The sequence below is a fragment of the Heptranchias perlo genome, chromosome 6 (genome assembly GCF_035084215.1).
Source record: "Heptranchias perlo isolate sHepPer1 chromosome 6, sHepPer1.hap1, whole genome shotgun sequence".
Lineage (NCBI taxonomy): Eukaryota > Metazoa > Chordata > Chondrichthyes > Hexanchiformes > Hexanchidae > Heptranchias > Heptranchias perlo.
In genome coordinates, this window is record NC_090330.1 from 98,308,673 (window position 1) to 98,323,668 (window position 14,996).

The window sequence follows — 14,996 nt, forward strand, 5'->3', positions numbered from 1 at the left end:
TCATTTCAAGGACATGAACTAAAGCTGGTTTAGCGAAACTGAAAATAGGGATTGAATAGGCATATTTAAAAATCAGAATTACCTAGGACTTCAGCTAATGATAAAACATGTAACTTTTCAAACCACTGAAAAATTCAAATAATCTATCCTTAATCCATAAGTTGAAGGTGGTAACATTAATTTAAATCACACCACTTAAGACTATTACATCAATAGAAACAATGCTAGAGTAGCTATATGACACTTAAAGGCATTTACCATTTAACCGTTGGTTTAAGAGATCCTGTTTCAGGAACGTGACCTCTATGCAGCACTTTCCCATTTTTACACTCGACATCAGGAGGTGGTCTCTGTAGGTGTGCTGGGTTGCGTTGTGTAATATAGAGACCCAGAGCATAAATGTGCCGGATGGCTTCCTCTGTTTACATTACTGAAACCAGGAGCCTTATTAATCCAATGGCATGTTCATAGACCGCCATTTTAAGTGATGTCATTGGTCCCCAAATACTGGGTCGTATAGAATGCAGCTGACAGAAGGAGAGCCATTCATCGGTCATCAGCTACACTGCTGTTGTGTGCAAGTGCCTTAAGATTCCTAGTTTTACCTGGCATTAAGGACGCTCAGTGTACAGGATACTCAACACTGCGTGAAATGGCAGAGGGATAGTCCCCTCCCCATACACGGCTGCGAGCTTGTTTCTGGAGAACAGCTGCAAATACATTCTCTGGAGGTTCCAGCTGGCTTGATTTGCCAGGCTCAAATCCCATTGATCTAGTTCCGTTCTAGCTCTCTGTTCTCATAGTTCAAAGAACAACAAGGTCTGTAAAGAAATTACTGCCATATTGTTCAATCGTCAACTGCAAGCATTACATTCAGACATAATTAGGAACACGTTAGGAAAAACAGCTCAATGGAGATAAGCCCTTTTACTGAGTACAGTTTTTCAATGGGGGCTTAGCACCAATTCCAGATAAAAATGATTAAACATTTGTTACCATTGCCTTTGAACTTCTAACCAAACATGTGGTAGAGCATTTTTCTGTTCAAATTAAAAACATCCTGGGAGAAAACTATTTTTTTTGCCAGAATGTTCCCAGGGTGGATTAAAAGCAGTGCAATATATTTTAGTGCTTTTAATATAAATTCAGCCGCTTTGCACATGTGTTGAGATTACGCCAACATCTGTTTTTGTGTTGGGGACTGCGGAATAGAGTAAAACCCTGACAAAAGTGGTTCAGTTTTACCAAAGAGGGGGGAAAAGAATCCAAGAGGAAAGTGACTGATTTTCCTTTTTAGTTTATGGCTGTCATCATTTTCAAGCCGTGTGCTAGAAATCTGAGAGGGGGGTGTGGTTGGAGGGTGCAGAAAATGTTGTGGTGGTCACAGAATGGAATAGTGGAGATGTGAGGATAGATTTCCAATTTTCTCCCTTCCTCTCCTGAAGATGCTTGCCGCTTCCAGTATACAGGTCCGCAGGCACCTTTAACTCTCTACTACTGTGCCATTCTTCATGTTTAAGTGTAGACAGGAATGGAAGGCATTTTAACTTCCTGCACAGGAGTTAAAATCAAAGCGGTCCACTTATTGCCATTTTTCCGCCCCACAGCTATCTTAAAGCTGGGCAGTTGTGATGTGCGCCATGGATGCTTTGCTCAGTGAAGCTGTCGGACCAGAGGCCGAGGCCTTCCAAGGTAAGTTACAAAAACTTATTTTTGTGGGGTCAGGAGGAGCAGGAGTGCTTCTTTGGACCCCATAAACATAGTTAGGGCTGCTGCGCCCCCCCTCCCCTCCATTCCCAAAATCCTCCTGACCCCCCCCCCCCCAAACACCGCCCGATGACTTACCTCACAGCTGGCCAGGTAGCCTCTAGACAGGCAGCACGCCGACTGAATTTAAATGAGGGACGGCCGTTAAAATGGAAGGGACCTCCCTGCTGCACTTCCCGGATGATCTGCCAACTGCCCGGTGATTAAAACTCCCCCCTCTGGTGTCAGCAAATCTTTCGGCTGTGGAGAGTATTATGGCTGAGCTCGATCCTGTGCTCACTCAACGTTCATGAGTTCCAACAGGCATCACTGATAAGTAAATAGGAGGGTTGCCACAGTTATATTTTTTCCCATCCTTAGCCCAGGGTGGTGAGATTAATTGTATTGCTTCAGTTGCTGCCCTGGTTAAGATTGATTAAATTGATTTTGAACCTGGGAGCTCATGATCTGTAAGACTTCCGTACTTTACTCATTAGGCCATCAGAGGAGCAGTGGTTAGAATTATATACTAAAGTTCTGCTTACCTTTAAGTATCAGGGTGTCTTTATGAAGAACTTTCTCTCAGGAGATTAAGCAGACTATCTGATAGGGTAGATTGAACACAGCCTATGGAAAGAACAGACTCACTGGACTTACTGGCCTTTTTTATTCCACGCTTGCTTATGTTCTTAGCCTGTGCATTGCTTTAGCAACGTAACCTAAACAGTATGTTCCATAGTGTATACTGCAGTGCACAGTGACATTTTATTCTCCACTAATTTCAGACCAAGCTACTTGGAAGACTCGACAACAAATTTGATAAGTAACAAACAACAACAACAGCAGCATTTATATAGTACCTTCAATGCAAAAAAAAATTCCAAGGCACTACCCTAAAACCCTCTGCCTCTCCACCTCCCTCTCTTCATTTAAGACATTCCTTAAAACTGAACTCTTTGACCAAATTTCTGATCACTCCTCCAAATATCTCCTTCTTTGGCTTGGTGTATGTTTTTTGCTTACACCTCTGTGAAAGAGCTTGGGACTTTTTTCTACATTACTTGCTAGTTGCAAGTTGTTGTTACCATCACTGTTATCCTCAGGGAATATGAGGCAAGTGCTCTGAAACATCTAGATTTATGTGTATAAATATAGTGCCAGCTTCAGTATGAATACAGATCATGTGGTTCATTGAACTACATTTTAATTCACGGTAGAATCAATTTAAAGTGAACCCACAAATGTTCCAAATGCATTAAATTTGACTGGTTTTACATTATGTTCCTTAGTCTGAATCAGTTAAGACCCCTTCTGAATTTATAGATGTTTTGAATCAAAACACACCATGTAAAGGATGCAAATTTATTCAATGTCACTTCAGTGGAAAAAAAAGTCAAGCAAACTAATTCAAATCAGCCTGATGCAGTTTAAGTCAAATCCCTGCTCAATTCTGCCCTACAGCACATGCAATAAATAGCCTTGCTTCCTGTTCCATATCATGTGCCATGAAGAGTCGAATTCCAATAGCCACTCATTTTCTCCCCATAGGTCATGATCGAAACAGTAAGCAGGCTGATTCAAATACTCTCTCACGTTCTGCCACATGGCACCTTTAAGGAACATTAAAGTTGTTTTTTAATTGCCAATTTTAAAACTTAGCTTTTTTTCAAGCATTTCTCAGCTTCTATTTTTAGTGGCACAAATCGGCAAAAAATCAGGGGGGGGGGGAAATGGGTCCCAAAACAACCAGAGTAAGTCAGTAAAAATCCATTTTTATTTGAAACATCCCAAAAACTCAAGAAAGTAAACAAGGGACTACAAAAAGGCAGTTATGCTAAATGGCAACACTAAATTATTTATACAGTTCACACACATGACTTTTATGCAGTTCCAAATGGCAGTTCCAAAAAAAATTTTTTGATTCTATTTTGTTTTATAAAAAAATTTTGGTGTAGAAGGAACAGAAATTGGGTACCTTTGTAGAGAAAATAAACCTAAAAATTATAGACCAGGAATTTCCTTAGAGATGCTCCTACTCCCTACCATAACTTCACTGAAGTACGGCGAAAATCCCGTTTACAACAATAACTTCCATTTATATAATGCCTTTAACATTGTAAAATGTTCCAAAATGCTTCAGAGGGGCGATTATCAAACAAAATTTGACACTGAGCCACATAAGGAGATTTTAGGACAGATGACCAAAAGCTTGGTCAAAGAGCAAAGTTTTAAAAAGCGTCCTAAAGGAGAAGAGAGAAGTAGAGAGGTTTAGGGAGAGAATTCCAAAGCTTAAGGCCGAGGCAGCTGAAGGCACGGCCGCCAATGGTAGAGCGATGAAAATCAGGAATGCTCAAGAGGCCAGAATTGGAGGAGCTCAGAGATCATAGAAATCATAGAAATTTTACGGCACAGAAGGAGGCCTTTCAGCCCATCGTGTCTGCGCCAGCGGGTTGTAGGGCTGGAGGAGATTACAGAGATCGGGAGGATAAATGGGAGTTTCTGCTGTACTTCCAGCAAAGTTACGGTAGTGGAGTGGGAGCAGCTCCAAGGAAATTCATCCCAATAATAATTGTTCATGTAGTCAATGTGTTAAAGTCAGTATGGCTTGGAGTACAACGGCACAAAGCAGGTCAAATTACATAACTAAATCATCTTCTATAATCATGTTTTCTATATACATTTGCATTTGGAAAAACTCTGTACTCACCTCAAGATGATTCCCCATTGAACTAGCGCTGAAAATCGTTATTTAGACACACCCAAATTTAGACACACACCTTGGGACCCAATTTTCAGCACAAAGAACGGGAAGAATTACAGGGAGAATTTTTTTTACTGATCCACGAACCCTAAAAAAATCCAGAAATTCCTGTGAAAATCAGTAAAAAAACAACCCCACTAATCTTTAGACATGTTGTAAATAACCTTCATAGCAATCATTGTACTCCAAAAAATAAAGTAATTCATCATGTGAAAAGCTTTGAGACATTTTGACATGATAAGGCATTATACAAATGCAAGTTTTCTTTTTGATGCATCATCTGTGCAGTAACCAGCCTAATTCAGATGACCTGCTACCCTTTATCCATGGTTATATAATTTAATATTGTGTAGTGTATGCTCTAGGCTGTAACAAGAATGCATTAGACAATTAGTAGGTTACTTGGATTCAATTGGATCTACTCAATCTACGCTCTCCTTATGTCTTCATGGTTAAAAGTACTAGACAGTGTGGCACTGAGCCTTCGAAAACAAAAATATTCCAGGTTTGATCCCTGGTCTGGTCTGAATTGAATAATATCAGGAAGATGCTGGTAGGGGTTCACAACTGAGACTAGTTCTTCCAGACTAAGGAGGTGAAAAACTTGTCTTAGTCTCTACTTCCGATTGGCACCTAAAGGCCTTGGCCAAAAAGTGTGAACGTCATCCTAAGGACAGGATCAGGATTGACTGTGATGCCACACTTTATCAATAGCCTGCTTACATCCACTGTCTAAGATGACATCTTGTGTGCAGTACTGGAGGTCTGCCAGTGCCTATAGAACTCAATCCTGGCATAAGTTAGCGCCTTCCAGAGAGGGCGGAGAAAAATGGGAAAAATGTGAACAAAAGATCAGCTCAACTGGAGTTGAATCTAGAAGTGTAAAGGAAGTAATTAACACAGGATGGGGAACCAATGTGTCAGTTTTATTGGCGAATAACAGGTCTTCCTGCCTCGCCAATGTGTTCTCCTGATTTATAACAGGCTTCACTAGAGAAGAACAGCTGATTTCAAATAAGAGTGCATTAAGTCTTCTAGCTTATTGGATGCACTCTATTTTCATGTAGACAAAATGAAAACTATTATGGACACCAGTCACTATCATGAAAACTTGTTTGCCCATGTGATATTTTTCTAAGATAAGGGGACATATAAATATATTAGCTTCTTATTACTGGTGGACCTCCTGCAGTGTTACTCATAGTAAGTCAGAGGATACAGAGCTTTATCATGCAGGCTCACTGAGCTCCAATAGCAATCATTCATCCCATTCCGTTCAGAGCCAAAGATGCACCATGCCCACAACAGAATATTTTTACTTCCCTTCCTATCCAATACCAGGGTGTCTTTCCCTGCCTCCAACAGGTTCTCTCTTTACCATAGAAATGGAGTAACTGCCTCTCTCTTCTTGCCCTGCTTAAAAGAGTATGTCTCTCCTCCATTCCTGAATAGGGTCTCTCTCTCTCTCTCTCCTCAACCAGGGTGTCTCTCTGTCTCTTTCGCTCCTGCTCAACCAAGTCCCTCGAGAGTTTTTCTCCCGCTCCTCCATACTTGAGCCATTTCCTTTCCCCTCCACCCCAGCAATAGTATCACTCTCTCTTGTCTTTTTTCATTCCCTGGGCCAAAGTGCTGCTGAAATAAATAAAGTCCTCAGTTTATTCATTGGAGAACAATGTACTCCAACAATTCATTCAACATGCCCGTGTTGCTTTTTCTCGCCTTCTTCTTCACTTCTCTTTTTCTCTCTCTGAGATTTTTTAATTTTACTTCTTTTCTCCTCTTACTTTTATTTATCTCTCTGTCCTGTTTGCTTCCCGTTTCCTGTGTGGTTTTTATACTGCCAGATGAAGTGTCTGTAGAGGAGACAGTTGAACAGGCCACATAAAAGCACAGAAAGATCAAGAGGGTGCAGGCCCGGTAGTCTCCTTGGAAGATGTTCCTAGGAATTGTAGTCCTGGGTGTCAAGGTCAGAAGTCAGATGAACAAACTCACTTGGTGCACCTGGTGCCAAGGGAATGGTATGGTGCCTGGGAGTTCCTCCATCAAAGAAAGTAATGGTGGCTACTGGCAACTATAGACTTGGGGGTTACCAGGAACAAAGTTAATACAAATTTTGCCCTTTTTTTCCAGGAGAATATGTACCTGGAGTCCAAGGTAAACAGATCATATACATTGCACTCTATAATGGGACTGAGGTAGGGGCAGAGTCGGACAGTGGAGTTAGAAGTAAGTGGTCTTTACATTGGAGAAGATATGTGGTCAGAAACTCATCTCAGGAGGCAAAGTTTGTAGATAGTCTGGTTGAGCCTGATGGGAATGGAATTAGTGATAAGACAGCAGAGTTTGCGGTGGGGGCCAAAGATACTGGTTTCAGTCTTTCCAATGTTGAGCTGGAGGAAGTTACAATTCATCCAACACTGGTTGCCAGACAAACAATCTGACAACACTAAGGTACTTAAGGTGTCGCTAACTGTGTTTTGGAAGTTAGGACAGGGATTTCTGGGACTCTGTCAATATTTGCAGGGGTCCCCCACATAGATAAGTTTGAAATTCACTTCCATTGATAGTGGCCATGGAAAAATACATGATCTGTCCTTTATTCTGCTTCTAAGTTTGGTGTTCTTTTAAAAATATCTTTATACTCTTTCCTTGGAAAATAGTAGAAGGATTCACATGCTGGCAGGCCACGACATGAATGCTTCTCCCATGGCCATAACCATCATGACACCAGACAATAGGGTGGTTAGTCCTATACAGTAGGAGGGGTTAATGGGCTCCCACCACCCATACAGTTGGAGGAGGGGAAGGCATGGTGCAACCCATACCCACCAGATATAAGTACATCCACATAATAATCAACCCAAAATTCAGAGCCAGTCTCCACTCACCAGCACTGTCTGGAGCAGGGTTTGAACACAACACCTTTGGATTTAGAGGTGGTAATACTACCACTAAGCCAAAGGCTCAAGTGTAGTGATGAGTAGCCAGTGAAGGGATCAATTTGGGAAGTAATTTGGGATAATTTTAGCAAACAAAAGACAACACGAGTACAAAATAGTCATAGAGAAGATGTTTCCACTTATGGGGAATTCAAAACTATGGGTCATAAATATAAGATAGTCACTAATAAATCCAATAAGGAATTCAAGAGAAACTTCTTTACCCAGAGAATGGTTAGACTGTGGAACTTGCTACCACATGGAGTAGTTGAGGCGAATAGCATAGATGCATTTAAGGGGAAGCTAGGTAAGTACATGAGGGAGAAAGGAATAGAAGGATATGCTGATAGGGTTAGATAAAGTATGGTGGGAGGAGGCTCGTGTGGAGCGTAAATACTGATATAGACCAGTTGGGCTGAATGACCTGATTCTGTACTGTAAATTCAATGTAAAACAGATTTCTCATTGTGCACTTATGCTGACTGCTTTGCTGAAATTATTGACACGAGGAAATAAGCTATCTTGGAGTTTAAAAAATTCTCTTAAAACCTTTCAAATGAAACTCAATTGATAATTAAATAGGATTGGGATCCAAATAAGGTTGTTTTGATAACATAAGCTGATTCTTGGGGCCTGATATTAGGAGGGAGGCGGGTTGGCAGCGGGGGGTCGACTGGGCGCATGGGTAACGCGCCCAGTGAAATCGGGGTGCTCCGCACGCGATCGCAGCCTAATTGAAGGTACTTACGTGTGCTTCCGGGTTTCCCATTCCAGACCTGCACAGCGGGTGCACTGCACACCCGTATCACAGGCTGTCAGCAGGAGAAGCCCTATTTAAAGGAGTCCTCCAATGCTCCTCCTGCAGCAAAGAACCATTTTTGGAGCATGGAGCAGGCCAGAGGCATGGCTGCTCCAAGGTTCTCTGACTCCTCGCTCCAGGTGCTGCTCGATGGGGTGAGGAGTAGGAGGGAAAATTTTTTCCCCATCTGATGGGAGGAGGTGGCCTCCCTCTGCCACCAAGAAGGCCTGGCTCGAGGTGGCAGAGGAGGTCACCAGCAGCAGCAATGTGTGCCGAACCTGGGTCCAGTGCAGGAAGCGCTTTAATGACCTAACCAGGTCAGCCAAAGTGAGTATACTTACGCATTTTCCCACACTCCGTCTTCCACAACACCTCCACCACCACACAACTCCTTCTGCACTGCCACTACAACACTCTCACATCACTCCTCACATCCACTCAACCATCATCCTCAACTTGCCTGCACTTACTCACCAGCCAAGTTTTTTTTTATTCGTTCACGGGATGTGGGCGTCGCTGGCAAGGCCGGCATTTATTGCCCATCCCTAATTGCCCTCGAGAAGGTGGTGGTGAGCCGCCTTCTTGAACCGCTGCAGTCCGTGTGGTGACGGTTCTCCCACAGTGCTGTTAGGAAGGGAGTTCCAGGATTTTGACCCAGCGACAATGAAGGAACGGCGATATATTTCCAAGTCGGGATGGTGTGTGACTTGGAGGGGAACGTGCAGGTGGTGTTGTTCCCATGCGCCTGCTGCCCTTGTCCTTCTAGGTGGTAGAGGTCGCGGGTTTGGGAGGTGCTGTCGAAGAAGCCTTGGCGAGTTGCTGCAGTGCATCCTGTGGATGGTGCACACTGCAGCCACAGTGCGCCGGTGGTGAAGGGAGTGAATGTTTAGGGTGGTGGATGGGGTGCCAATCAAGCGGGCTGCTTTATCTTGGATGGTGTCGAGCTTCTTGAGTGTTGTTGGAGCTGCACTCATCCAGGCAAGTGGAGAGTATTCCATCACACTCCTGACTTGTGCCTTGTAGATGGTGGAAAGGCTTTGGGGAGTCAGGAGGTGAGTCACTCGCCGCAGAATACCCAGCCTCTGACCTGCTCTCGTAGCCACAGTATTTATATGGCTGGTCCAGTTAAGTTTCTGGTCAATGGTGACCCCCAGGATGTTGATGGTGGGGGATTCGGCAATGGTAATGCCGTTGAATGTCAAGGGGAGGTGGTTAGACTCTCTCTTGTTGGAGATGGTCATTGCCTGGCACTTATCTGGCGCGAATGTTACTTGCCACTTATCAGCCCAAGCCTGGATGTTGTCCAGGTCTTGCTGCATGCAGGCTCGGACTGCTTCATTATCTGAGGGGTTGCGAATGGAACTGAACACTGTGCAGTCATCAGCGAACATCCCCATTTCTGACCTTATGATGGAGGGAAGGTCATTGATGAAGCAGCTGAAGATGGTTGGGCCTAGGACGCTGCCTTGAGGAACTCCTGCAGCAATGCCCTGGGGCTGAGATGATTGGCCTCCAACAACCATTCGAACACTACCATGCAACCCAATCCTTATACAATCTCATGGCTATGTCTCACACACACCCTCCCATGCATCTCCCTCACGGTCACCCCAACCCACACCAATGCATGCAGCGGGACAATATGCAACCATCACTCAATCACGCCTCTCTGTGTTTTGCCTTGTTAGGAGAAGAGATGCCAGAATTCCGGGAGAGGGCAAGGACAGTAGGGAGCCCACCACACCAGGTGGTCTTAACGGACGTGGAGCAGCAGGCATTGGAAGTAAGCTGGACGCTGGAGTGCCTGTTCGTGGCGGACGCCAAGACTGGGAGCGCACAAGCAGCTGGTAACAGAAATCTAACACTCAGCACTCATGACAGCGAATGATCTTAGCATCACTTGGCATCTGCAGCACCTCAACATTTGTCCACATGCTTAATATTGCTTCCTGTTCCCTTGCAGGGCCATCTGTGACCACCGCGACTGCGGAGGGCGATTCATCAGAGGACCTGCCGGCCTCTGAGGGTGCATCATCACATCTGAGCCAGCCATCCAGCAGCATAGATACACACACCTCGGTGGGTCCCCGTCCTCACTTATTGGGCTTGCACATGGTGAGTCACCACGCACATGTGAGCACGAGGCAGGGGCAGCCGTGGAGAGTCCGCGTCGGTGGGAGCACTCTTCTCCAAGCTCTGCTCAGCTGGACCCAGATGCTGAACCCTGGGGGCCAGCCATGAAAAGGAGAGTCATCGAGGGGCAGCAGCACATTGCTGACGTACTGGAACAGTTGCCACGCGCACTCTCCACAATTGCGCAGAGGATGGAGGAGTCGAACTCCTGCATGAGTGGAATGGTGGCACAGGTACAGGAGGGTATCTCCGAGATAGTGTCACACAGACGTGAAGACATCTCTGAGATGTGTCGCGGGTAGGTGCGGGAATGTCTGCGATAGAGGAAAGGCTAGCTTCCATCGAATTTCAAACATGGCTCATGGCTCAACAATGAGTCCATTCAGGCCCTGACAACGGCCATTTGGATTCAGGGTGAGCAACATTCTGCCGCCTTAAACAGGCTGACAGATACATTACAACTGGCCTTCCAAGGCTTCACACAAGTCCTCCAAACTGTCGTCCAGCAGGGTGGAAGGAGTGATGTGGGCCTGGGCCAGGAGAGGAATGATGGGGAAAGGGGACATGGGGACACTCAAAGTGCTCCCATGTCTCACCCGTTGCCCCCCTCTCAACCAGTACCCGCAATGCTGCCTCCTCTCCAGGTGGCCGAGTCTGCCCCTGCAGAGGTGCAGGTGGAGCAGTCTTTGGAGGGCCCTCACGGGCACTGAAACCCAGACGGCGTCCGCGCAAAGCATCTCATCGGTCAGGGCATGGACAAGAGCAACCTGCCACTACCTCTGCTGAAGCCACAGGGGTAGCACCACATAGGGGTTCCCGGAAACGTAAGGCGAAGGTTTTGTGAGCACAAAGGGGATGCACAAGGGTGTATGACAGAATATCATGTTTTTGATTCACTTTCGTTTGTTTTGCAAAGCACATTAAAATTTGTTATCACCACTACTGCCATGTCTTTGTAAATCTTGTCTGGTTTGTGCAATAATTCCCTTTCCTGAGGATCACCATGAAGGCCCACATCTGATGCCACTCATTGTGTCACTGCAGCGTGGGTGCAGATGTATTTGCAGGGCTCTTTTGCGCAGGTGACTGAGAGACGCCGGCGATGTCCCCGGTGGCACCCTGGAAGGATGTGGAGGAGAAGTTGTTGAGGGCAGTGGTGACTTTGACAGCGACAGGTAAGAAGATGGTGCTCGGGCCAGCCGGGAGCAGCTCGGCATCAAGGAGGCTGCAGATGTCCACGACTATATGTCAAGTGACTCTGAGTTTCCGTGTGCACAGCTCCTCAGAGAGGTCCAGGAAGCTGAGCCACAGTCTGTAGACCCTGTGGCGAGGGTAGTGCCCTCTGCGACGCATCTCTCTCTGCGGTTGCCCTCCCTCCTGCTGTGCAGGTGGATGTGTCACAGCACTGTGTTGTGGAGCTCCACGTGTCAGAGGTGGATGGCGTGGCTGGCAAGGCAGGTGATGCTGTTCGTCCTCCGAGGAGGTCATGACTGCAGCTATGGCGGCCCCCATCTGGAAGATGTACGTTTGAGGGGGTCCGCAAGGTAGGTAAATGTGTCTGCACACCGGAGTTGAGGTTCCAAGTTGGTGAATTTGATTGTTAGGAGGAGGGTGGTGGAGGCCAAACTTTGTCCAAAGTGACAGAGTGGCTTCCTGCAATGAGTGAGGGTCTCCCCCCACCCACCACCTGTCAAATGGACCTTTGCAGCTCCCACAGGCTGGTGACTGCAACACGTCTCTTTCAACTGGGAGTGTTTCCCCCAGTACGGGAAACACACTCAGTTTGGATGAAAATCCCATCCCACCTAAAATATTCTCCCAATCAGGTCTGCTAACGACCTGAAGTATCAAATTAATTGGTTTAATTGAGATCCCACCGGCTTTAATTGCCAGTGGGAGTCCCGCATGCGGGGGCTGCGCACACATCTAAGCGCGTCATTTGGGAACCCGGAAGTGGGCCGGTTGGAGCCTGGCTCCGGACCCGCCCCGGGAATCCCGAATTTTCGGAGCCCCCCCCCCCCCCCGCCACGAACGCACCCGCTCGGCCATCCGAAAATCGACCCCTTGATGTCTGAATGACCTTGGAATGTGCTCAGAGTGTGCTATAGACATCATCACATCAACAAGTGCATTGCACCTGAGAAGGCCTCGTTCTTGTTCATTATTACTGCAGCAGCTGCTGGGCATCAGTCATGTTAGTTTGGCTTTTTTTGCACCAGAAACATTCCAGAGTCACTGCAGCAAAGATCGAGAGTGTTTCAATGATACTCTTTTAAACTGGTATATTTTTCTTTGAAATGAACAGAAAAAAATGTATCACAAATCCGATCATGTTGATAACAAAATAACATCACTAGCATGTTGATAGAACATTTTGGGACCCTTAAAGCAACCTTATCAAAAAGTATGATATACATGCTTAGAAGCTTACATGGTCAGCCTTTTAATTCAAATACGATATAGGTAATCATGCAATTCCTGAAATGTTCCCGTAGACGGTTTCATTTGTGCAAATTACTTTGTAAAGTTCCTTACAGCCGCCTTTATTTTCTCTTTGTGTTTCTGGCAGTCATGGCAACAAGAACTTTTTCTTACATAAGAAATGATGACCTCCCTGTATAAAAGGCCTGATAGCCTTTGTTCACTGAGCCATTTTCTCTCTTTACTGTTCATTTGGCCTCCAGGGAGGACATTGTATAAACAGGATAGGGCACTTGGCTGGTGTGGATAGGAATTCTGTAGCTGACCCGCTGGGTCACTGCGAGCCTCGAGTTGCCACCTGTGCCAAATGACAGATGGGACAAGGTCGGTGGATCAGAGCAGTGAAAGGGCAAGGGTGTCCAAAGAAAAACACAGTGGGCCAAATGACAGCTCACCTGCAAACTGAACTGGTTACGCAATACTGAATTTAAGTGAGTAACACACCAGGATTAATGTGAGCACGAGTCAAGGTCACCTGCCCTAAAAGCATTGTGCGAAAGCATTTGGCTCCCATCTACATACCTTGCTGTGCTGTAAATTAATAAGGAGTAGAACAAAACACATTCTCTTAAAGCTACAGTAATTCCTAGAAAATCACTGTTACTAGTTTTCAAACATTAAATAACATAGTTCATCTATTTAGATAAGGTTGTGAGATAAGTAATTTTTAGGGATGAACACTTTTGAATCATTAGTCATTAATTATATTTTTCTTGTTAACTTATTATCTGAATGATTCATCATTTCTCAAATGAAGACAGAAGAGTCAGCCTCTCCTATAGGCTTCCTCTTACAGCACATTGCAGTAAGCTGCTTTTGGTTTACTTCAGAAGACTAGGCAGAGCCGAATGAGAATGTTTAGAACCATGTTCTGTGCAGTTGTCTGTAATTATAGTCACATGTCATTGTGATTCCACATGATGATACTGAAGTGTTCTAACCTTATGGTCTATTTGCATTGAGTAGGAACCTGATTGGAAACTCACACAAATGCATCAAACCCATGTTTACATCTGGCAAAATGACCCTAATTGATATCTGATGCATGTCTCACAGCCACACTTACATCACTTACGTTAGCAGTGTAACAAACAGTACAACCTATGCAGTGTATCAGTGCCTAAACTGGAGTGGGTGAACGATTCTCTCTGGATAAAGCCCAGTGACTATTCAGGACCTTTCCCATGAGAGATGTAGTTTTAAATTGAGCTCCTTCTCAATTGCATTTGCATCCACTAATTTACTATTTTCAGATGTTAATTCGAGTGAATGTGAAATAATAGTCTCTGAGTATAATATTTTGGAGTGGACCAGTACTTTTAGGAAAAGGGCAATCCCACTGGAGCACATCATCAGGTTGAAAGGAGGACACCATTAAGACCTAGGAGAGGTTAATCTGTCCAAACATTAACAATAAGGTAAACTAATTCAAGTTTAAAGTGAGATCAGGGAAAATCAAACAAAATATATCAAGCAGCACCCACTGGTCATGGAAGACATCCAGCGAACCAGTAGGTGCCATATACTGCTACTCATCTGGGCATCCAGAATAGCTTAAACATGGGCAAGCAGTCAGAGCAACCCCTCTGAGCAATCTTACATAACCCTGTGGATGGCTGGTTTAGCCAGGCCTAGGAACAAACTTAACGGGAGATTCTCTGATTTGTTCACCCTGCAGTGACCAAAAATAAAGGAAGTTAAAAAAAATTAAACCAAAAGTTTAGAATAATGAAATAGGTACTACAGTCTCTAATACTAGACTCTGCAAAATGAGCAACTAGCAGAAGGTTATGAGATCGCATAGGTACTTGTTAGAAGCCACAGTTCCCTGTATCATACTCCACTCTAGATTCTGGAAAGAAGACCCGAAGGTAGGGCTTCCATTTGGGAATCTTGCTCCTAGCAGGTAATCGCACCTCCCATTAGTGGGTATCTTGGTGGAAGATGAAGGCAAAAAAGTAGAGGATGAGTAGCACTAAAGATTATGGAAAACCTCTCATTATGGCATGAACAACCCTGAAGGCTTTTCCAAGAATTGAGTGGATGGTTTGGTGGAGGTTCCCAGGGGGATGTCAGAGTCTTGAGTCAATATGCAGGACCTATCATCCAGGGTGGAATCAGAAGGAACTAATGCTGT